Genomic DNA, 23,820 nt, shown 5'->3' on the forward strand with positions numbered 1-23,820 from the left:
GTCTACATGGCTCCTGCTCACAGCAACAGGGACATAACTGCCTCCCAACCACCTGAACCAGCATACAGATCACGCTGGAGTAAGCCCCAGACCCCTGAGTGGTGAACCTCAGGTCCTGGACCCTTGGTGTGGCCTCAGTGGAGCTGAACTGAAATCATTGGGCTCTTTGTGACCGCAAACAGGCCCTTTGGTGGCAAAACCTTGTCGCTGACACTGCCCATTAACGTGACGTTCCTTCAACCCAACCCTTTGCACTACAGCTTCCACTGGTCACAGGGAGTGCCACTGCAGTGCTCCAGCCCTACCATTTGTGATGCCAACAGGATCTTCGCACTACAGCAATGGCCATCTGAACACCAGGCCTGCTCTGTGCGCTACAGCGATGACTGTCCGTGACACTTCCCTCCTCCACACGACCCCCTCCACTGCAAACATGACTCATTAACCTGGACGGAGAAGGTACATTTTCAATGGGACTAACCTGGTCCCTGTATCCAAACTGCACTCCATTGCATCAGACTGAATTTGTGACTTTCTCCCTGTCTCGCACAACAAGATAGCTGTGAGTGGCTCTTTGGGATTTTTGGGGCTATTTTCACTTAAATCTTTAAAATTGCATATCTCCGATTCTACTGATTTAATTTTTCCTCTTGATTTATTTAATTAACTTTTGCTCCATTTTTCTAAATTGCCATTGGATTTTTCTTGTGTTGTGTTTTCACTTTATTACTGTTTGAAGTGCTACATACATTTTTAAATGGTGCCTCTAAGTTAAGCCTGAATTCTCTGTGCCAAGCTACCAGAGATATGATCACATCTTAATTTGCAGTTTGCTTGGGTCTCACTCTGACGAGGATTTTGGTTGGTTCTTGAGAAGAGTTTCACCCCCCTCAATCAATAACACTGTCTCTCAGCTCACAATAGCCTTAATATAATTTAGACTTTACTAACAATGTTACTGAATCAAAGGTGTACGGTAATCTACAAAAATATAAGTTCTAGTTCATGCAATTGTAAATCCAAAACCGACATATGTGACTATTGAGAGATGTCTAGAAATAAATTGCCAATCTTTTATAAAATATCTTAATCCAGTGCACAAAGGGATTATTAAATTCTATGATTTACTTATATTGCTCTTAACATTCTGCATTTCTTTCAAACAAACCCCAAACAGCCTGCCTATATTTAAACTATATACTGTATATAACCTTTTGAACGATCACTAGAGAGAAATAATGCCATCTTAATAATGGCACACATTATCAATAAACCAAATCATAGAGTAAATAACAAAGCAAATGCCAAAACCAAAATATTTAGTTGTTAGGAAAAAGAGTAAAATTAGAAAGATCTATGTCCTAAATACTAAAATACAAAAACAAAATCATGCCAGTTTGTTTAGCATGTAGAAAAAATATTTCTTTTTGGGGGGGCTTTCAGGGCTGAGCCTCACAGAGGCAGTGAGTTTGCATGATTCCTTCCTAAGCACCTCAGAATTGTGCCTTGCACCAAACACAATCAGCTACCACAACTCTTTATTATTTTGACATTTGCAATGTAATGGCCAGGAAGCTTCACTCGAGCATGAAGAAGGACATTTTGTAATACATGATATAAGAAAAATGGAAAGCCTACTATTTCAAGGGCTTTTGCTCTGAAACTAAATGAATGGCCAGATCATTCTGAAACAATATTATTGGAAACATCATCTTTTTGAGACCCCAAAATTCGACAGTGCACTATCTATAAGAATCAAGGCACATGAAAGCATTAATACCTACAATGCATCTATTCAGTTGAATGTAATGGTGAAAGATGTAAAGGCACATGTGTTGGGAACCAGCTATATAAATGTAGGATGGTAGTGGTACTCATGTAGGAATGGAGCAGATCAATTAAAGTGCAACAAGACGTCAAGCAGGGCAGGGCCGATGACAAGCAACTAGAAGCTCTAATGGCATTTTCTCCTTTGCAGTGAAATATTTATTTATTCACTGGGAATGGGATGGAGCAGAGTTGTTTAGTGAGTCTTTCACTGTTCAGAAATGTCAGTGCCATGTCTTGGATCCTGCACTGTCCAATCCAGTAAACCAGCAAAAGAGCAGCACTTGAGTGGGACATCACCCAGCAACCTCATAGTCCCTGTTCTCTTTTATGGAAATACTCTAATGTGGTTTTTTTCTGGATGGGGGTGCTGAGGTGGAATATGGATTATTGCAGCAGTATTACCCTCTATACCCTCTGTCCCATGGCAGGTATAGTGGAATCTTCCTGTTATGACTATAGCAGCATCCTTTTTTGTTTTCGTCTAAATGTTTTGTTTTTCTAAAGGATCAGATGGTAAGCCTGAGCAAGGAGCAATTGTCTATAAATCAGACCACATTAGGATTGTAGCTTGCTGCATCTGCACATCATTTTGGTGTTCCCAAATCTGTGAGAAGGATCCTCCAAATTCCTCCTTCCCCAGCCACCTCACCCACCACTTAAGATGACTTTCGAAAGCTGATAATCAATTATTTTGTGGGGTGGTGGGAGGTTGGTTGGCTGATCAGTTTAGGATGACATCACAGAAGAGTAAGCACTTAGTAATCTGGTATCAGAAAATATTTTCCATCTTTAGCAACATGCCATCATGTTATGTAGTTCTTTATGAGGTGTTCATCACATCTAGCAGCCAGTACAGTTGGAGCACAACCGACCACTGCATGGTAATAAATCAGTCTTAGCTGGTGAAAGTAGAGGTCTTAGTAAAAGTGCAAGGCCCTTGAAGGATTCTGAAGAAGCAGGCAGCAATGAAGCAGTGAACCGAGGCCAGCCAACAAAGTGTAGTAAAAATGCTACAAACGTGTCTATATAACACTGTGTGTCCCTTCTCATATTGTTTGGATATTTTGTCTATCTAAAATTCTCAACAGTGTCATGGAACAGTCACAGGATAGCTCTTTAAAGTATTTATCTAAGATGCTGGTACTTTGACAAATTCTTACCATGTATATACTGAGTCCGGGTGTGCTTTGCCATGGAAGAGTAGCAGGAAGTGGAATACGAATATAGTTTTGTAAAGATGGATGCACTTGTAAGAAAACACGTATAGACAACAGAATTATATTGCGGTGTGAAAGAATCATGTAAGGTATGGATTTTCCATTTGCATATTGGAACTAGCTCTTATCAGATGTGCAAATCTGCCAGTAAATTCAATGTACTTCGTATGTAATAGTAGGTTAAATTGCCAAAATTTTAATTTTAAAGTATTATGTCACCATTATGAACATTAAAGTCCTAGGTATGTGGCATCACAAACTGCTCCCTTCCTGTGGTTCCAACATTCTATGCAACCCCTGCATTGCTCCTTAAGCTATCACATAGATTATTTTGTTACATTTTCTAAAGAGATGGTTCAGGCATGTGAGTCTGTAAATGTGAAACACAAGTGATCAATTTTAGAGGAGAAACAAAAGAGTGTAGAGAAGAGTAAAAAGGTAACAGCATGGAGATGGCAGATATAGGACACCAGCAAAGAGTCAATGCTGTGTGAATACTTGACTTCTTGGTGGAGATCATGTTGAGACTTTAACTAGTTTTAAAAGGTTAGGCTTTCAAACCACATTCTCAAAAAATGTATACACATTATTTTCAGTAATGCCAATAAATTGATTAGATAGCTAAAAATAAACTAGCATAGAAATAGGTTCAGCATAATATACAACGTGTGTTTTTCACCTGTATGCCACAAAATAATTGTATTACACACCTAAAGAACGAAACTTCAGTGAGAGAAAGGCTCACACAAATAACGCATCCAAAATTGGGCAGTGATAATACAATCAAGTGTTCTAAAAGAAAGTGGCAAAATTATTCTCTCTAGTGCCACTAGCTGTTGAGAAAAGGCTATGTTGTCAATGACCCACTACACACTTTATTGTTGTGTATTCTTGTGGTACATGGATGATAAATTTAAAAAATCTATGAAATACTAGATCCACTACGTCATCTAGTCACATTATGAGCAAGAAATAACATGTGTATATCCTATGTTGCTCTTACAGAAAGGACCACATTTCGATCTGTGTCTTGAATTCATTAATTAGACTCAAATGCTGTTCTCAGATTATTGGTCAGTAGTGTGTCTCCCTTATGTTTGAACCAGCACTAAAGTTATATTATTGTCTTGGAAGATTTTTTTGCCATTGTAATACCCCTGTCAAATATGGCTTTAAGAAAGAGTGGTAGACATCAATAGGAGAACCCACTAAGTACACATGCCTACTGCAACCTAGACCATGCTTTTTTAAACATGCAAAAGTGCATGTCATGAGTTATGTGAGTAGGATTTCTGTAAGGTGAGGATCTAATACCCTAACCTGTCCAGTAAATGTACATTTGGCCAAAGGAGAAAGGAACCATGTGTGAAAGATCCACATGCTCTCTTCTGATTTGGAGCAGAAAATGGAAAGGGCAAGCGGGAGATTGAAATGGCCAAGCTTATGACCACAATGAACTAACTAGAAGAGGTGATATAATTCTTAGGTTAGGCTTATCTGCTCCTATGTCAAGAAGTTCTCAGGTGGCGAGAGTCAGAGGCAGAAAAATAGACTGCTGCGAATATGGCTTAACGAGCCCTGGTGACAAGCAGAGGACCTTTGTCTTTGAGTAGAGTGTAAGACAGTATATATTTGTAATTCAGTGTACCACAAATCCACTCCAGGTCGACTCCATGTTGCTTTTAGAATTTCCATCCAGTCTCTAGAGATTTTTTACATTATTCATTTGCATAAAAAAAAGAATCTGGTTGGATATCCTGCATTTGATTTGTTATGCAAGTGTGCTGCACTGTTTTTATAACCAGAGTGAGCTCACCAATGATAATCTAAAATGGTACATAGAATGCAGATTACAGAGGAACTAAATAACTTGGGAAAACTGAGGAATTCATGAAAACTAAAATACCGAAGAAAGCTGTTTTGTAAGGGTCCAGGACATCATTGTTTCAAAGGTGTGATTATCTGCCACAAGCTGCCAACTGTAGTGTGCTATGGCTGAAACTGAGTTTGGGAAGGGCCAAAAGGGCCAGAGACATGAACATCCTTCAGCTGGGCATTTGCCTTTCATCCTTGCTGCTTGGACAGCAAAGGACAGCTCTGTTACTGATAGACATGCACAATGTGAGGCTGTGCTCAATATCTTCCTTCACAACAGAGACTTTTCGTTGATACTACAGGAAGTCAGCAAATCAAGGAGTGGAATTCCTTGAGGAGAAATGGTCAACAGTATTCAGAGAGAATGAGAGTTAATTTTAGTAAATAATGTGTGATCACACAATTAATTATAAAACTAAATAAACTAGTACTTTTCCTTAAAACTGACCAGTCAATACAGCAACTATTTCTTAAGCAATGGTATGGCAAACACTGCACTTAGTAGCCAAAGTTCTAATGGCACTAATGGTTCTAATAGTGCTAATGTCAGTAAGGCACATACATGAACATGTTTTTAGAAAGTGTGTTACAACATGAGAAAGTACTTGGGAATTGTTGTCATGAAGCCTACATTTTAGTGCTACAGGAGCAGAACACCATAGGCCTGATTTAGATTTTGACGGAGAGGAATACTCCATCACAAATGAGACGGATATCCTGTTCGCCGTATTACGATCCCATTATATCCTATGGAGATTGTAATTTGGTGGACGGGATGTCCGTCACGTTTGTGATGGAGTATTTCATCCGCCAAGATCTAAATCAGGCCCATAGACTAATTTGCACATCAGGGACTTTCATAGTTTGGAGTTAATCTAAACCCAAAAGTAATTAATCTTTTATAGCACATTTATTTTTACCCTATGCTGCCTGTAAAAAGAATCCATACTTAGAATGATCACCCTGGCAATGATGTATTGTTTACTTCTGTTTCTTGATGGGGAAAAAAACAATAATCCATAAAAAGAATAGGAAATTAATGAGAAAGTCATTGAGTGAAAGACAAGTAAAAAACAGGGTATATTTCAGTATAAAGCAATGGTACGGACTGGGATGCTCTCAAGCAGAGCTATCTAGCATGCACAGCAGAAGGGAGGATCTGTAGAAGATAGAGATGATCCTGGAAGCCGGAGGTGGTTTACTTTGAATATAGCTGATAAGTAGATTAGTATTGACTGATTACTAAAGCAAGCCTTTCTCTCACTGTCCCTTCCCATTGAACACTGGTTCCTAACTGCCTAGGCTACACATCCGTCAGACAAATGTGTGTGTGCTACTACCAAATAGCATTAGTATATCAGTAGAAACAGAGAATGCCAGACTGCCTAGTTTAGTGTAGTTCTCTTTCCCCAGTCTTGGTTGATGCAGCAACATAAGGTTTCAACAATGCTGACCTAGATGGTGCCTCATAAGCAGGGTAGCCTGGTTTATTTGTTTAAGTGACATTTATATTTGAAAATGAGGTCTAGCAGGTGGAAGTTAAAAATCTAAATTTTCATTTCATCATCATCATCATCATCTGCTTTATTTCGGTAAAGATATACCATAAAAGCACAATACAAAACATTTGAAAAGATAAGAATAAGACATAAAAACATTAACATTTAAAATAATACTCTTAAATCCTAGAAGCTAGAAAGCAGAATAAAATGCCTAAAAATTTAGCTGGATGTGCAAATGTGGTGGAGGCGTACAATAATAGTTATGTGTTATCTAAGATATAGTGCTAACCATACGTTGTATTACACAACTATAAACTAAAATTTCATTTGAGATAGGCAATTTCTTCCTCCACATCATTAACATGTAGTATACTATATACAAGGAAGGGAATTGTCAGCTCATTCTCTAATATCCTGAGGTAGACAATCTCTTCCTCCACATCATTAACATGTAGTATACCAAATATAGAAAGGGAATTGTCAGATCATTCTCTGATATCCTGGGTAGCTGCTCACTGATTTCAAGTGAAAAGGCTCCTTCTTATCTTCTGTGAATGCCGTTTGTCTACCCTTCTATGAATCAGAGACCATCCTGTGAATGTTTGCTCTGCGATCATCATTTAGGTGGAGCTACACCATCAATCCTGTCAAGCATTCTCATGTGCACTGCACACAATCACATTGCCATTTTGAAATGTTTGATCAAAAACATAAGACAAGTTATTACAAGTTGACTGCTGTGTATGCATGCACATGCAAGGTGGCCATTTCAGGATAGTTTGGCTTTGTCAATGCTTGTGAAGCAGGTCAGCAAGGATCACAAAACTGAAAGCATAAGCATTGCGAACACCACATAAAAAATGAGTGCATGGCAGAAGATGGCAATGGGGACCACATCCTGCACTTGGGGGTGAGGCATAGAGAAAGCAAGAGGCAGGATTTGATCGATATTGTCAACATTTGAGAGTTTACAGCTTCCCAGATAATGACAACTGCAAAAAATAGCAAAAAATAGCAACAGCCAATAGGGAAAAGGAGAAAGGAACCATGTGTGAAAGATCCACATGCTGGAAAGTGGTTGACTTAAAGCTTTTTGTCTGTCATACGTGTGTGTGTGTGCTATACTATTTTGAAAAAAGAATGTATCTGACAGAGAGCTACATCTTTCTGTAGGCAAGACCTAAAATCATTGGTGGATAAGTGTTCTTGTCAACTGACAACTGCAAGAAGAATATTTTCTTCTCTACCAAAATGTAGTAATTGTCAGATCTGCACTTGTGTGTGTGTCTGTGCTAACTTTATATAGTGGGGCTTCATTGATATTTTGTTAGAGTTGGGCATAATTTTGTATTCCACAGGCAGAACAGGAGTAATTTAGAAATTGTGCGTTACTCATGTAACACAGGATTACTAATCAATTCCACCATTCCACTGCTGGAAATAAATAAGCACCATTTGGTTTTAAAATAGCCAAAAGAGAGAGCAAACTCTCTCTAAAATCCACTGCAGATTGAAGTTTAAACATAGAGGGACTGCTTCCTCTTCCAGTCCTGTGTAAACCACTGCAGCGCAGTGTAAACCCCTCATCTCCCTTACATAAGTATATAAGGGCTCTGAGTGGTATGCATAGGAATGGATACCCCTTAGTGCCCTTACAAACCTATGTAAGGGAATCCAGATGTATGCGCTACACTGCAGTGCATTGCATACTCCTTGGTGCCCTTACATCACATTGTAAGGGAACCAAGGGGTATGAATTGCACCGTAGTGCACTGCATACCCCTCAGCGCCCTTACATAAAAATGTAAGGGCACCAAGGGGAATGCACTACACTGGAGTGTACTGCCCCTTGGTGCCCATACATACTTACATTAGGGCACCAGATGGTATGCACTGCATATTGAGGCACCCACTGTGCGCATTTCACAGATAGGCACTTTGCCAAAATCCAGTCAGTTTTCAGTGGAAAAATGTAATGTGTCCACATTGCGTTTTGGGGTGTTTCCTGTTGCAGGCACTAGACGTACCCACACAAGTAAGAACCATTTTTATCAGGAGACTTAGGGGAATGCTCAGTGGAAGGAAGTTTGTGGCTCCCCTCAGATTCCAGAACTTTGCATCACTGAAATGTGAGGAAAATGTATTTTTTAGCCACAGTTTGAGGTTTGCAAAGGATTCTGGGTGATTTAACTTGGTGAGAGCTACACAAGTCACCCCATTCTAGATTCCCCTAGGTGTCTAGTTGTAAAACTGTATGGGTTTGCTAGGCTTCCCTGGGTGCCGGCTGAGCTAGAGGCTAAAATCTACAGCTAGGCACTTTCAAAAAACGTGTCCATTTTCATTGAAAAGTTGTGATGTTTCCAGGTTGTGTTTTGAGGCGTTTCCTGTCGTGGGCACAAGGCCTATGCACACAAGTGAAGTACTATTTTTATCCTGAGACTTGGGGGAATGCTGGGTAGAAGGAGGTTTGTGGCTCCCCTCAGATTCCAGAACTTTGCATTACTGAAATGTGGAAAAAAAAGATTTTAGACAAATTTTGAGGTTTGCAAAGGTTTCTGGGTGCCAGAACCTGGTGAGAGCCCAACAAGTCACCCCATTCTGGATTCCCCCATGTATCTAGTTTCAAAAACGTATAGGTTTCCTAGGTTTCCCTAGGTGTTGGCTGAGCTAGAGGCCAAAATCAACAGCTAGGCACTTGCAAAAATAACCTCAGTTTTCATTGGAAAAATGTAATGTGTCCATGTTGTGTTTTGGGGCATTTCCCGTCATGGGCACTCGGCCTTCCCACACAAGTGAGGTACCATTTTCATCAGGGGACTTGGGGGGAATGCTGGGTGAAAGGAAGTTTGTGGCTACCCTCGAATTTCAGAACTTTTCATCGCTGAAATGTGAGGAAAATGTGTTCTTTTAGACAAATGTTGAGATTTGCAAAGGATTCTGGATTCCCCTAGGGGTCTAGTTTTTAAAAATGTACAGGGAGTGCAGAATTATTAGGCAAGTTGTATTTTTGAGGATTAATTTTATTATTGAACAACAACCATGTTCTCAATGAACCCAAAAAACTCATTAATATCAAAGCTGAATATTTTTGGAAGTAGTTTTTAGTTTGTTTTTAGTTTTAGCTATGTTAGGGGGATATCTGTGTGTGCAGGTGACTATTACTGTGCATAATTATTAGGCAACTTAACAAAAAAAAATATATACCCATTTCAATTATTTATTATTACCAGTCAAACCAATATAACATCTCAACATTCACAAATATACATTTCTGACATTCAAAAACAAAACAAAAACAAATCAGTGACCAATATAGCCACCTTTCTTTGCAAGGACACTCAAAAGCCTGCCATCCATGGATTCTGTCAGTGTTTTGATCTGTTCACCATCAACATTGCGTGCAGCAGCAACCACAGCCTCCCAGACACTGTTCAGAGAGGTGTACTGTTTTCCCTCCTTGTAAATCTCACATTTGATGATGGACCACAGGTTCTCAATGGGGTTCAGATCAGGTGAACAAGGAGGCCATGTCATTAGATTTCCTTCTTTTATACCCTTTCTTGCCAGCCACGCTGTGGAGTACTTGGACGCGTGTGATGGAACATTGTCCTGCATGAAAATCATGTTTTTCTTGAAGGATGCAGACTTCTTCCTGTACCACTGCTTGAAGAAGGTGTCTTCCAGGAACTGGCAGTAGGACTGGGAGTTGAGCTTGACTCCATCCTCAACCCGAAAAGGCCCCACAAGCTCATCTTTGATGATACCAGCCCAAACCAGTACTCCACCTCCACCTTGCTGGCGTCTGAGTCGGACTGGAGCTCTCTGCCCTTTACCAATCCAGCCACGGGCCCATCCATCTGGCCCATCAAGACTCACTCTCATTTCATCAGTCCATAAAACCTTAGAAAAATCAGTCTTGAGATATTTCTTGGCCCAGTCTTGACGTTTCAGCTTGTGTGTCTTGTTCAATGGTGGTCGTCTTTCAGCCTTTCTTACCTTGGCCATGTCTCTGAGTATTGCACACCTTGTGCTTTTGGGCACTCCAGTGATGTTGCAGCTCTGAAATATGGCCAAACTGGTGGCAAGTGGCATCGTGGCAGCTGCACGCTTGACTTTTCTCAGTTCATGGGCAGTTATTTTGCGCCTTGGTTTTTCCACCCGCTTCTTGCGACCCTGTTGACTATTTTGAATGAAACGCTTGATTGTTCGATGATCACGCTTCAGAAGCTTTGCAATTTTAAGAGTGCTGCATCCCTCTGCAAGATATCTCACTATTTTTGACTTTTCTGAGCCTGTCAAGTCCTTCTTTTGACCCATTTTGCCAAAGGAAAGGAAGTTGCCTAATAATTATGCACACCTGATATAGGGTGTTGATGTCATTAGACCACACCCCTTCTCATTACAGAGATGCACCTCACCTAATATGCTTAATTGGTAGTAGGCTTTCGAGCCTATACAGCTTGGAGTAAGACAACATGCATAAAGAGGATGATGTGGTCAAAATACTCATTTGCCTAATAATTCTGCACTCCCTGTATAGGTTTGCTAGTTTTTCTTAAGTGCCAACTGAGCGAGAGCCTAAAATTCACAGCTAGGCACTTTGCCAAAATCGAATCCGTTTTAGTGGAAAAATGTCCACATTGCATTTTGGGGCGTTTCCTGTTGCGGGCACTAGGCCTACCCACACAAGTGAGTTACCATTTTATCGGGAGCCTTGGAGGAATACAGAGTAGAAGAACAAGTGCTATTGCCAATTATCTTTCTCTACATTTGTGTCTTCCAAATGTAAGACAGTGTGTGAGAAATAAGTCATTTTGAGAAATGCCCTGAGTATGGGTACCCCTGATTTCAGAGATGTGCAAAGAACCACTGCTTTTAAACTCCATAACTTGTGCCCATTTCGGAAATACATAGGTTTTCTTGATACCTGTTTTACACTCTCTACATTTTACCAAATGAATTGTTGTTTACCCTGTATACAATGAAAACCCATTGCAAGGTACAGATCATTTATTGGTTCTGGGTACCTTGGGTTCTTAATGAACCTACAAGCCCTATATATTCTGCAACCAGAAGGGTCCAGCAGAGGTAATGGTATATTGCTTTCAAAAATCTGCCATAGATGGAAAAAGTGACAAACGAAAACATAGACTGAAATGGCTGTTTTTTTTCAACTCAATGTCAATGTTCTTTTTCTTTCAACTGTTACTTTCTATAGGAAAATCTTGAACGTTCTACACAAATGACTCCTTTTTGAATTCAGAATGCTGTCTATTTTTTAGAAATGTTTAGCTGTCCAGGATCCACTATTGTTTTCACACCCATTTCTGTCACTAACTGGAAGGAGGCTGAAAGCACAGAAAATAGTAAAAATGGGTTATGTCCTGGAAAACTGCCAAACTGAGTTGAAAAATGTGTTTTTCTGAGACAAGTCAACCTGTTCTTGAAAGCTGGGAAGATGGTGATTTTAGCACCTCAAACCCTTTGTTGATCCCATTTGCAGAGAAAAAACGTATCTTTTCTTCTGCAGCACTTTTTTCCCATTCCCCCCCTCAAAAGATGTTTTAGCTGCGTTTTGGCTAATTTCTTGGTCTCCAGGGGAACCCACAAACTCTGGGTACTTTTAGAATTCCCCAGACTGGAAAAAAGGGACGCAAATTTGGCTTGGATAGCTTATGTGCTCAAAAAGTTATGGGGGCCTAAGCGCAAGTTACCCCAAATAGCCAAAAACAGGGCTCAGGACTGGGGGGGGGGGGATACACAGCAGATAAGCGGTTAAAAAGAAGGGGGTTAGTGGTTGAAGAGGAGTAGGCTCAAAGGAGGGCGGTATTGATCAATCGCCATTGTATCCTCCAAGAACAAAAAAATTATGTTAAAGTCTCGGCTTTCTCTCCCTACAATTATCTGGTAACAAATAAGAAAAAATTGCTGGATACTAGTTTCACAAATTAAGTAAAGATGCGTACTCACTGCAAGAAAAGCAAGAATATTTTACATGCAGGCTGAAGATGGGATTTGTTTGCAGCTGGGCAGCATGAAACAGTCAAGTGAATAAAACCATTATAATGAGAGGCAGAAATTATTGCATATGGTTTCTCCACAGAATTCAGGAAACCCATACTTTTACAGTTACACTTAATGGTTGGTGTTCAATATTTGAAACTGAACAAAATGTACTACTGTAATTTGATCATGTTTCAAATCACAAACGCATGTCACAAAGCATTGTAAGGGGTACCTTCTATTAGCATGCTTCGAGTAAATAAATATGCTTCACTTGATTTAGCATGACTCAACAAACCAAAAGCCAGACAATAACCAAATATGACTAGTAGTTTCCTTTTTATTTATGAATTGTACTTTCCTAGCATGCCTCATCTGGTACCAGACTGTGCATACTATAAATAGTCAGGCAAAGGTTTTAAGATCTGGCAGGTTAATGCCTGATGCGCAATTATAGAATATTGTACCACTGACTGAAAAGGCATGCCATGCAACTAAATGATGAGGCACATAAGGGTTTTGTAGTACTTGATAAAACATCTAAATTGTATACCACCTTGAGAATTTTTTTATAATCTTGAAAACTTCCCAACTTGAGGAGCACTAAGCTGAACATTCCTGACTAAAAACAACTTGACAAAATGTTAAATTGAAGACAAATTATGCCACATTAATAAATGCATTGTGATCAAATAAATGAATTGCCTAGGTGTGGAATCGCAGGAGATGATTATAAACTCAAAAATACTTTTTGAAAAAAAAAACTCACATTAAAAGGTTGTGTTGCTGAAATGTAATTAGACTTAAAAAGCATTCAGAACTCAAAATAATGCATGTAACAGAGAAGGCAGTCCAGCACAGGGTAGCAATAGTATTTCCACTATTTCTACAGTGGAAGTCATTCCATTTTTTTTTTTTTAAAAAGGGAATGGAGCCACTTGTAAGAGAAATACACTGATGGAATTTATAAGCTGATACATGAAGTCAAAGAAAAAATGCAGGTAAAGGAGCTGAGTGTGAAGGGTAATATTGTGAAGTTAAATGACAAAAAGAAGAAAATATATGACGAGAAAAAGAGCAGAGGATTTGTGAAGTAGAGGGTGAAGTATGTGAAAAATGATCTATCAAAGTCAGGAAAAATGTGCCAGCAGGAAAGGGTGTCAAGAAAAAAAGAGAGGCACATTCTGTAAAATACAATGAAAGAGAATAAGCTTTAAACAAGAAGAGATTGGTCGGCATGACTTTGTAAGTAAGTTCAATGCCATATAATAGGAAAAGTGTGCTGGAATATTCAATGATTTTTTTTAGGTAGGGCTTCCTCTAGTGAGTTTTACTGCTGTCCTAATTATGTTAATAACATTAATGTGTGTGGAATCAAAAACATCCATGCGGCTAATGACAATTAAAGGGTCCTGCTGTGTTAACTTTTGCATGCCCTGTGGGAAGGATTTCTTGAGTCAATGAGTTGCCGTTCCAACCAAAAGGTAAGCCATCATACACAATGCAAGGCTTACCCTAATACACTGCAAAGTACTACACCATTAAGATATGACAAACATTTGACACCAAAATATCACTAGAAAAATAATGTAGATATCTATTGTTTCTAACCTCCATGAATAGGGAACAGTTATGGTCATCATGAAGATACCAAACAATGTGGAGTTATAAATACTGAGTATACAACCTCAAGTATCAAATCAAAGTGCTGGGATATTGAAAGGTTTTGGGGAAGTCCTGTGGTACCAGTGATAGAAACATGTTGCTAAGGCATGGACTGGTGTATGCTTGCTGAGAAATATGAATATAGGGGTAGAGGTTGCCTTAGTAAATACAAGAAAGTCTGGAGTCCATGGAGGACACATAGAGATATGTGCCAGACATGATGGAAGTAGATGGGGTCATTGTTATTGCTCTTTGTTTAACACGGGAAAGGATAAAAACAGAGGAGCACTAATATTGGAGTTCAGTATATGTTTTATGATTAGGTTCTTCCTACTGATTATAAGGAGACATGGAAGCCACTCGTTCCAAGATCTTTAATATAGGATTACTGATGAGTGGTCTATTTTTGTTATACATATTTTCCTTTTGTTTATGAAAATATATTTTTTTAATTTAAAAAGAGTATAAAATGACAGAAAGTTTAGATGAGGGAAAATGATTGTTACAGACCCAATTATTACAGACTAAAATCTGTCACATTCTTTTTAAGCCGATGTCAATGAAAAGGAGCATTGTAATACACAAGTTTCACAGAAGTGTGGAAGCTATATCTTGTTTGAAGATAAAAAATAATAATTTCCCAGAGGGGATAGCTCTAAAAATGTTACATTGGGTAAAACGCAGATTCATATTTAGATAGGAAGGGTGTTGATAAAGGTTACCCCTGGATTTTGCAAATCATCCTCATTATTATTAAGAATAATTCGATTTATAAAGCGACTGGTTATTTCACCCAAGCTCCCCGTACTTTCAAGTGAAAGGCATGTACCAGTGGTACAGAGGTGAATAAACGGCTTGAATGTTGCACCAATTTCTTGTCTCAGATTTCCTCAAACCCTCTCAACCCCTTTGCAAGAAAGAACAACTTTGCCAAGTGGCTTTTGGGTTTCCAGACATCCGCATGTCAAATACAATGTATGTTAACATGCACATTAGCTGCACGATTGTTCTCAAGTCTAAAATTACTTAAATATTTTCTAAACTGTAGATAACAGTGTGAAAATGTATTCCACTAATGTAAAAGGGATACTTATTCAATGTCTTAATTCTCAGTATTCAATGTGCCTGATGTCATCAATTTAGCATTAATAATAAAAATATCTGTGGTCACAGAGGCTATCCAAAGCAACTATAATGTTTCTGGCTACAAATGACTATCTTCAGATTAGAACTGTGAAAATAACTCTCACTGTTATTGCATAGTAAGTCCAGACTCGCCTGGATGGTCAAATTGTAAGTACAAGTCATTTGCATTATCAATTCTAATTGCTCTTCTGTAACCCTTAATTTCATCAAAGAAGCCCTGACAAAAGGTGACTTGAGAAATGGAGAACTAGAGTTCACACTTAGCTGGAAGGCTAGGAACATGATATATGCATACATTAGGAGTTGGATTGCATAAACACTGAGCTCTATAGTGAGACCTCTGTGTAGTTTTAAATTGCACCATGATACATATTTAATGACTTCCCATCAAACTTTGAAATATTTATGTTTGTACCTAAAGAAAGAATAATTGCCATCCCACGGGCCTGGAACTGCAAGATTAGAACTCGAATAGACATCTGAATACATTTTCAAGTCTTCAGTAGTAATAAGATGCAACATGATGCTGCTAGGCGCTGCAACCAATAACGAAGAGAGTCCTGTACATTGGGAAGATAGACTGTAATAAACAAACAGGGGGCTTGGCACGCTCTATAAGACTGAAAATCCTGGCTTGGTGCAGGTCTAAAAAAACCTCATCATCATATATGGTCAAAGGCACATTCTCATACTGGCTCTGCCGGCACAATTAAAAAGAGGGGCTAGTTCTGAAGATGAGAGCACACAGCAGTGCTGTTGAAAATGCGGTGCGAGGAAACTTCAGTCACAAGGTCACCTCGCGGAGACCCAGACACGGGCTGGAACTGGTGGTGTGCACTGTACTTAACCTAGCAGAGCTACATTTCCATAGGATTATAAGGACGCTTCTACCAGCCCTGGAATGTCCTGTTGTTGGGTCTTGACCTACAGATCACAAGTTAGCATAAAACAATACCATAAAAACCTTTCATTTAGCTTCTGAAGAGGTGACTCATAGCACACACCTGATCTACATTTAGGAAAACATCATTATGTTTCTTTAACAGCAAATTCCATGTCAATAGTCACACTTCTGTGTTTTTTGGAAACCTATTGCGTTCATATAAAAAAGCAACTCAGCCCCCACAGGTAGCAAAGCCTCTTCAAAAGAAAATCACAAACAGTCGATATACAGTGCAATCTGCAAGTGGCAAAAAACATCAGAAAGATGTTGCCTAAGGTTCAGTTTTTGAGGACAAGGGTAACCTTGTCCTGCAAAGACCGGGCCGACCTTCCACCAGCCCTTGTCAGCGGCAGAACACCTTGGGCTGTAGCATTCGGTTCTACCAAGCAGGTCTGCAGCATTCCAATTTGTAGCACAGTCAACATGGATTTAAAACAAGGTCTCTATTTTCAACTTTCAGCACTATCGTCTGATTGTGTGTCATGAGAGTGCAGGTCATCCTACACAGTTTCATGCTAAAATCACATTTTATAAGAGCTTCAGGGAAGTGGTTCAGGAAAAAAAAACAATAACCCCCAACAATGCTTTTGTAGTGTCCCTAATCCACATAATACAAAGCTGGAAGCAAGCCAGAGGTACAACAAATGCCAATTTTAATACCGATACGGGGCTGAAAAGGTGCACGCGCTCATTAGGTTCACCACTGCAGGCGCCTAGGCATGCTGATCCGCAAAATGCTTCCCCCCAGCAGCGGTCTTTAATGTTGTGAGGAAAAGAAACGCAGAGCTTTCATAGGAACACACTCGCCTTTTATGTCACGTCAGTAACTGCTGCACACTCCAAGGTTATGGACCGCCAGTGTGTCTATCTGTTTGCGCATCACCCTGCTTCGGCAGTTGCCGGGGGTAGTCACCTGTTTGACTAGCCTCCCTGTGCCAGCTTTGACATTAGAATATACAACTGCAAACCCTTGCACCCGCTAAAACATTTCTCTCGTTTGTGCACTATTTACACAGGCTGATGAACGCAAGGATATGATGCGGCCACTGTGCTATATCGGCATAGGTACATTTTAAAGTTATTTCCCTCAAACACTTTCACATCCACACAAAACGACCAAAAGCTGTTGCCTCTAACATGGTACTTACTTTGCAAAGAGCAGCAAGCAACGCGACATTTACCCAGCCGGCAAGCCTCGTCTCAAATCCCATTCAGGGGCACAAACGTTCAAGATTTTCGCAAATATATTATTTTCCCAAGCGCAAGCTGAAGTTGCATCCAATATGAAGTGCATCCATATTCTAATCTCTTCGTAGCCCTATTCTAAACCACTGAGGGGAAAAAACACTACATCTACCAAGGAAGCTCTCAGGGGTCACAAAGACAAGGTTACTCACAGAACAGCCTCTTTACGCAGCATCGTGCAATTATCTCAGCGAAATTCGGTCTGCAGTGACTTTTAGGCAAAAACAAACAATTAGAGAGCAGCAGCTTCAACGCCTCCCTGCTCGTCCACAGCCGCGTGCCCTTCGCCGGGAATATCACAGGTGAGGGCCGGAGACTCCGTGAGCGGTGCAGGGACCCTTTATCCTGACGCGACGTTCTGACGAAGAAAATACCCTCGCTACACGTTTCCCGAGAATGAACTACCCAGCTAATGCATCACTCTTTCCAAGTCTCCACACCATTTCCCACATCAGCTGCTGCCTCCAAGAGAAGCAAATTGCCAAATAAAGCAGCCCGGCGCAGACGAAGGAGGGGGTTGGGGGTCTCTTGTTTTTATTCTCATGCTGTGGATGTCGCTACTTACTTGGCTAAGATATCATCACAAATCCAAAATGATTTCAATTACACAGCGGAGTAATCACTGTTCGGCATCTGTAAGGGATTGATAAGCAGTGCTACATTACAGGAGTCTCTCTGCAGACTGTACCATCCGAGCCAAACAGGTGGGGGGAGGGAGCTAATATTTCTGTCACAGCATCTCGCCGGCACAGTGTAATCACAAGGGGTGCTTCGTGTCTGCGGGATTGGTTTTGCGAAGAAAAGGAGAATAGGCTCAACAAACGGAGGAAAAAAATCTTCTGTAGGGGGAGCGGAACGAACCATCATGTTGTTGTTTGTGGTTTTAATACTTCCCTTGGGAAAATGACAAAAACGAAAGATGGCAAACCACCAGGAATATGCCACTTATCAAAAATGGGAGAAACCTTCAAGGGCGAGCACTGTGAAGTTTTATCACAGTCAATGGCCAGCAAAAAATATGGGATTTTAGGGTCCTTTTGGGAGGAAAGCTAGTAACATGTTTATTTAGAGGGTCAAATGTGGAAAGGGTAATTTGCCATCATCTATACGGCAGGCTAATGTTTGTCTTACTCAATACTATAGAGCGAGACATGCAGAAGAGACTCTACCCTCAGCTGTTTTTAAAATGTTTGAAAAACCACGTCATGCATGTATACCGCATTGTCATATGCAGCAGGCTGAACACAACGCAACAAGCACGTGCAGAATGTATCCGATCAGTTAAAATAAGATATGCATGTTCAATTTTTATTTTTTGTCAAGTGAACAGTGCAAATAATGATAGTATTAGTTTTATTTATTGGTATTAGTATCGGTATTAGAATTAGAATTAGTATTCTAATTATGTATTCATAATTGCAGTCATACACCATTAATACAAACGTTAGCAAGACAATATGAACTATATCAGTATTATTACTACTGCCGCTAATAATAATAATAACAATAATGCTGTGGAATGCTAGGAAAACATAATGACGTTTTTAACATGCCAAAATGAATGTCTTTGTTTTGATTTGCTAAAAAAACAACATTTTTCATATCTGTAGTGATCCTGGTTCGTAGTAGGGAGCACTCAAGTTGCAGATATTATTATTGCTAAATCGTTAAATATTAGGTGTATTCTCTTTCTATTTAAAGTTACCTTTATACAAAACAGATGTGACATCTCATAGAAGGTGTGGCGCAGCTGTTAATGCTCATTTTGACCTACGTGTCCAGTATTTAATAGTACGTTTTAGAGTACTTCAATAATGTTTGTCATTTATCATATTTTGTAGGATTCCTTGAATATATACATTTAAGTATGCCGTACCTTCAGGTCAAGGATCGTGCTTAATATAATGCAAATACTTTTTTGACAGTTTACTTAGTATTCGTAAGCTACTTGATGTTTCATTCGAAATACGTAGCACACAAATTGGGTTGGCTTTGTGAAAAGTATTCCTTTCCAAAATATACAGTAACATAACATTACAACGACCTACATTACTTATCTTAAGTAATAATACAAAATGCAAGAGGGAAACAACTTGATGGATATGGTCTCGTTCGTTCACGCTGCCAGTACAGCTGCTCGAGCCACCATTTATTTAGTTCTATAATAACATGGCTACAATGAAAGGGCCAAAATTGTCATGGAAGACTGGGCTGAAAGGTGTGCCTAATCGAGGAAATCAATAATTTCTAGTTGAATGAAAACATTATTATCGTGGAATTATCAATTTTAGCACAACCATTTTTTTGTCCAAATCTTTAATTGGTGACAGGATTATTATCATGTGTGGTATTACCACACCTGCTGTTTCCCAAACACGCAATGCACAAGGTGGAACTTCACACAATTTGTATGTTCAAAATATCCTGAAATATGGGAATCACACGTGGAAATCAGTGCCCAAACACTGTTATGGTAACTCCCCACACCCAGACAGGAAGGACGGTGGCATTGCAATTATTTTCAAAAATCGATTTGCTTGTAAAATTGACAAACATAAATATTATGGACTGTGAGGCCTTGCTTTTTTCACTCGCTTTGTCAATAAAGTTCACTTTGTCTGGAGCATTAATTACATGTGCTAATGTTATCGAAGGTCTTTCTCCAGCAATCCTCAAAACGATAATTTTACTTTTTTGGGCGATTTAAACATTCATCTAGAAGACAAAACCTGTAACATTACTAATTCCTTGATTGATGACATTAGGGCTATAGAGATCCAGCTGATTAATAACTCTCCCACTCACAAAGCTGGACAGGTACTGGAACCGTTTTTTTCACTAATGTGCAGGTTCTGTATTCAGACTCTCCCTCACCTCTGACATGTTCTGCCCATTTTTCTGTCCCTTTCTATCTCTTAACAGATATAAGTCCGAAGAGAGCCAAAAACCACTCCTTTTTCTTCAGTAGGAGATGGTCAAAATTGGATTTTCTCTCATACAAAGCTGCACTGGCAGTCAATCCCTTCAGCTGTGTATTCAGTGGTGTTCGATACTTCTACAGCTGATCTCTGGTTAAGATGGGCAATGGATGCTGAAATTCCTATATCCAATAAAAAGCATCATAGAATCCTTCCTCTGGCTCCCTGGTACAATGATTCTTTATACAAAAAGAAAAAGTTATGTAAACACCTCTGATGTGGTGCAAAACGTACAGTAAGGAAGACAAGGAAATGTATAAAACTGCCATAAAATCTTACACAAAATGTGTGGTGAGGCCAAGGTCTTGTTTTACATGGTTAAAGTCGCCTCAACTCAAAACTGCCCTAAAACCCTTTTTCATATAGTCAAAACCCTCTTGGGTCCTGCTAGTGTTGTACTGGTCATTCCTCTTTCATAAATGCAATGCAAGGAAATAGTGGATTTTTTTTTTAAAGTGACATTCAGGTGGCCTTCCTTACTGCAGGGGAAGTAAGCAGTCAAACTGCCTACCTCAAAACAAACAGCACAATGACAAAGTTTCAGCTTCTCGCAGTGCTTTCCTTTAAGACGATCCTGGCATCCATTAAATCAGCATCCCCATTAGAGCCTTGTCCCCCAGCAGTCCTGAGTAAACTCTCAGTTCCAGTCTTGGAGGGGCTTACCCATTTACAGAATTTTTCTCTATTGGAGGGCACTGTCCTTTTAACCTTGGCTACCCTTTATTGAACAAAAAAAAAACAATCTGGATCCCCTTATCTGGTCCAATTATAGACCTATATCTCTGTTACCCATCTTTACTAAGGTGCTGGAGAAACATGTGACTCAACAACTCACACAGTTCATGGGACGCAATAATTTACTCCACCCTACACAATCTGGGTTTTGTGCGGGTCAAAGCACTGAATCAGCTCTTTTGGTGTCACTGATTTCTTGAGATATCAATTGGACAATGGTGGAGCTTCTGTGCTGATTTTATTAGATCTCAGTGCAGCATTTGATATGGTAAATCACAGCACACTCCTACAAAAAATCAAGGGTATGGGAATAAAAGACACTGCCCTAGCCTGGCTCAGATCTTTCCAGGTCCACTTTAATCAAAATAGATCAAAATCTTACCCGTTAGTTTTGGGTGTGCCCCAGGGCTCTACTTTGAGTTCATTGCTTTTCAATCAGTATGCAGGCCACAGACAGATATAGTGGATAACTATGGACTTACTCTTTTTCTGTATGCAGATGATATGCAAATTGTCGTATCTCTGTCAGTTAAGGACAATCACAATGTGAAGGCTCTTAATTCCTGTCTCACACAAGTTTCATTAAGGATGTGTACCAACTCCCTGAAACTAAATGGTGATAAGTCTGAGGTTCTGCTAGTGGGTAATCCCTTTATTCCCCTGGGACTCTTACTTGTGGCCTTCAACTATGGGCAGTTCCCCCATCTCAGTGTCGGTTGTGAAGATTATCTTACTACGAGTCATCAAACTAATAAGGTGGCTGCCCTTTGTTTTGCCATCTTGAAGTGCCTAAGGAAGATTCTCTATTGTCTCCCTACCTCTGCCCAGAGAACCGTGTTCCAGGCCTTAGTCATCTCCAGGCTAGTTATGGGAATGTGTTATATCTGGTTGCGGCACAAATGTTACTCAAACACCTCCAGATCATTCAAAATGTGGCTGCTCTGCTTCTGCTCCTCTCCCATAATTCACCTCCACAGCTAGTGTGCTTAGGACCTTACATTGGTTACCCATTACGCTATATGCACAAATGCCTTTCAAATAATTCCAAACCACCTTATCTTGGAGCCTTGGTGTCTCTGTATGCCCTGTATGTTCATTGTGCTCAAGTCATATGAGGTAGGCTACAATTCAGAGAATTGGGAAATCCCACAAAGGAGGTGGAGCATTATATTTCCTTAGACCAAGAGTCTGGAATGATCTCCCTACTAGACTGATGGAGTGTTAGTCACTCTCTTTGTTCCATAAATCTTTAGAAACATGTCTGTTTCAACTTTCAGAATCCTCTTAATCCTAGTCTTTCTTGGACAGCGCCTGAGCTTGAGCCATTCTTCTGTTTTTGACCCAAGCGCTGGGAAACCTCTGTTAGGTAGCCATGCACTTTACAAATCATGCATCATAATAATAATAATAAGCCCAGTCATGGCCCGTCCATAGGGGCTGAGAGGCAACTGCCCTTCACCTCTTGCCCCTCAAGAAGACTGCCTGTCAGGCTGAGCAAAGGTCAGCCTGACAGACACTCCTCATTTTCATGTCAGACAGCCAGGTGCTAGACAAGCGCTAAAGGCATAGGCACCTGGATGCCTGAGCTGAACTCTGCTGCAATGAGAATGTCAAAGATCTTGTAGGCGTGACCTCCTCAACTCAGCAAAGATCCTCAAAACCCTCCATCTCAGTCATGAGGGGCAGTGTCACTCATTGCCTTGGACCTGGGCACTTCAGCTTTAAGCCCCAAAACACCCAGGGCTGAGTGTCAATCAGTGACACATTGTCACAGAGAGGCTTGGGGGGTCAGCAGTCTCACTGATCCCATCCCACTCTGTAACAAGGTTGGGACTGCTGCCTTCCCTCATAGAATGTTTGAAGCATGCATGTGTGTATGTTTGAATATTTGATAACAAGTGTTGTGAATGGATGTGTGTGTGTGTTTACGCGTGTTTGTGAATGAATGGGTGCAAGTCAGTGTGTATGTGTGTGTGTCCTGTCCATCCCACTCTCTCCTAAAATTATTGGCCGCCACTGGGTAATCCTCCTTTTCGTAAGAGACATATAGCAAAGATGCAGTAGTGTTTCTCCCAGAAATTGCTGCAGTATCAGGATTTCTAATTGTACTATTAGCACATGGAGGGCCTGATTCACAAAGATCATTTACACTATTTAAAGAAATCACACTTTGAGTAAGTTTACTGCTTTTGGATATCCACAAAAACTAAACAAAAAATAGTAGTAACCCCAGCAGCACGCATGGCTATCTACTGGTACTGCAACACCCTCATTAGCATTTTAGCTAGTTATGGACTGATAAGGAGTTTGGGAGATGTGAGATGTTACCAAGATCCGGCAGATGTTACATCCATCCAATTTAGAGTGCATAGACATCTATATGCTCTAAGTAGGTTAAACAAGTAATCTCCTGCTTTTTAAGTCAGGCACTCAGTGTTTATTTAGGGATGAACATTTTATGACCAAGTCATCTAAAAAGTAGAAGACGATGGGCCTCATTACAAGTGTGGCGGTCCAAGGACCATCATACTCACGTTGACAGTCAAACTGCTGCACTCGGAGCGGTCCGACCTCCCAATTACAACTTAGACAGGTGGACCCGCTCAAAGACTGCCGTCCGCACAAGAATCACAGATCCTGACAGGGTGACGGCGATCGGGCTTGTAACCAGCCATGGCAGA

At 40.1% G+C, this 23,820-nt stretch overlaps 1 protein-coding gene across 5 annotated transcripts in view; it reads right to left on the reverse strand.

Annotated features, from left to right (window-relative positions):
* The window catches only part of ATP2B2 (ATPase plasma membrane Ca2+ transporting 2), a 1,884,743-nt gene extending 1,866,619 nt beyond the window's left edge, over positions 1–18,124 (reverse strand). For 4 of the 5 annotated variants that reach the window (XM_069206670.1, XM_069206668.1, XM_069206669.1 and 1 more), the window contains exon 1: positions 17,992–18,112. The gene's annotated coding sequence lies outside the window, so the exon portion shown is untranslated. Of the gene's footprint in view, positions 1–17,991 lie in introns of all 5 variants that reach the window. The other variant, XM_069206673.1, reaches the window with a different exon arrangement.
* Between the last annotated feature and the right edge of the window lie 5,696 nt (positions 18,125–23,820).

This window comes from Pleurodeles waltl, chromosome 9 (assembly GCF_031143425.1).
Source record: "Pleurodeles waltl isolate 20211129_DDA chromosome 9, aPleWal1.hap1.20221129, whole genome shotgun sequence".
Taxonomy (NCBI): Eukaryota; Metazoa; Chordata; class Amphibia; order Caudata; family Salamandridae; genus Pleurodeles; species Pleurodeles waltl.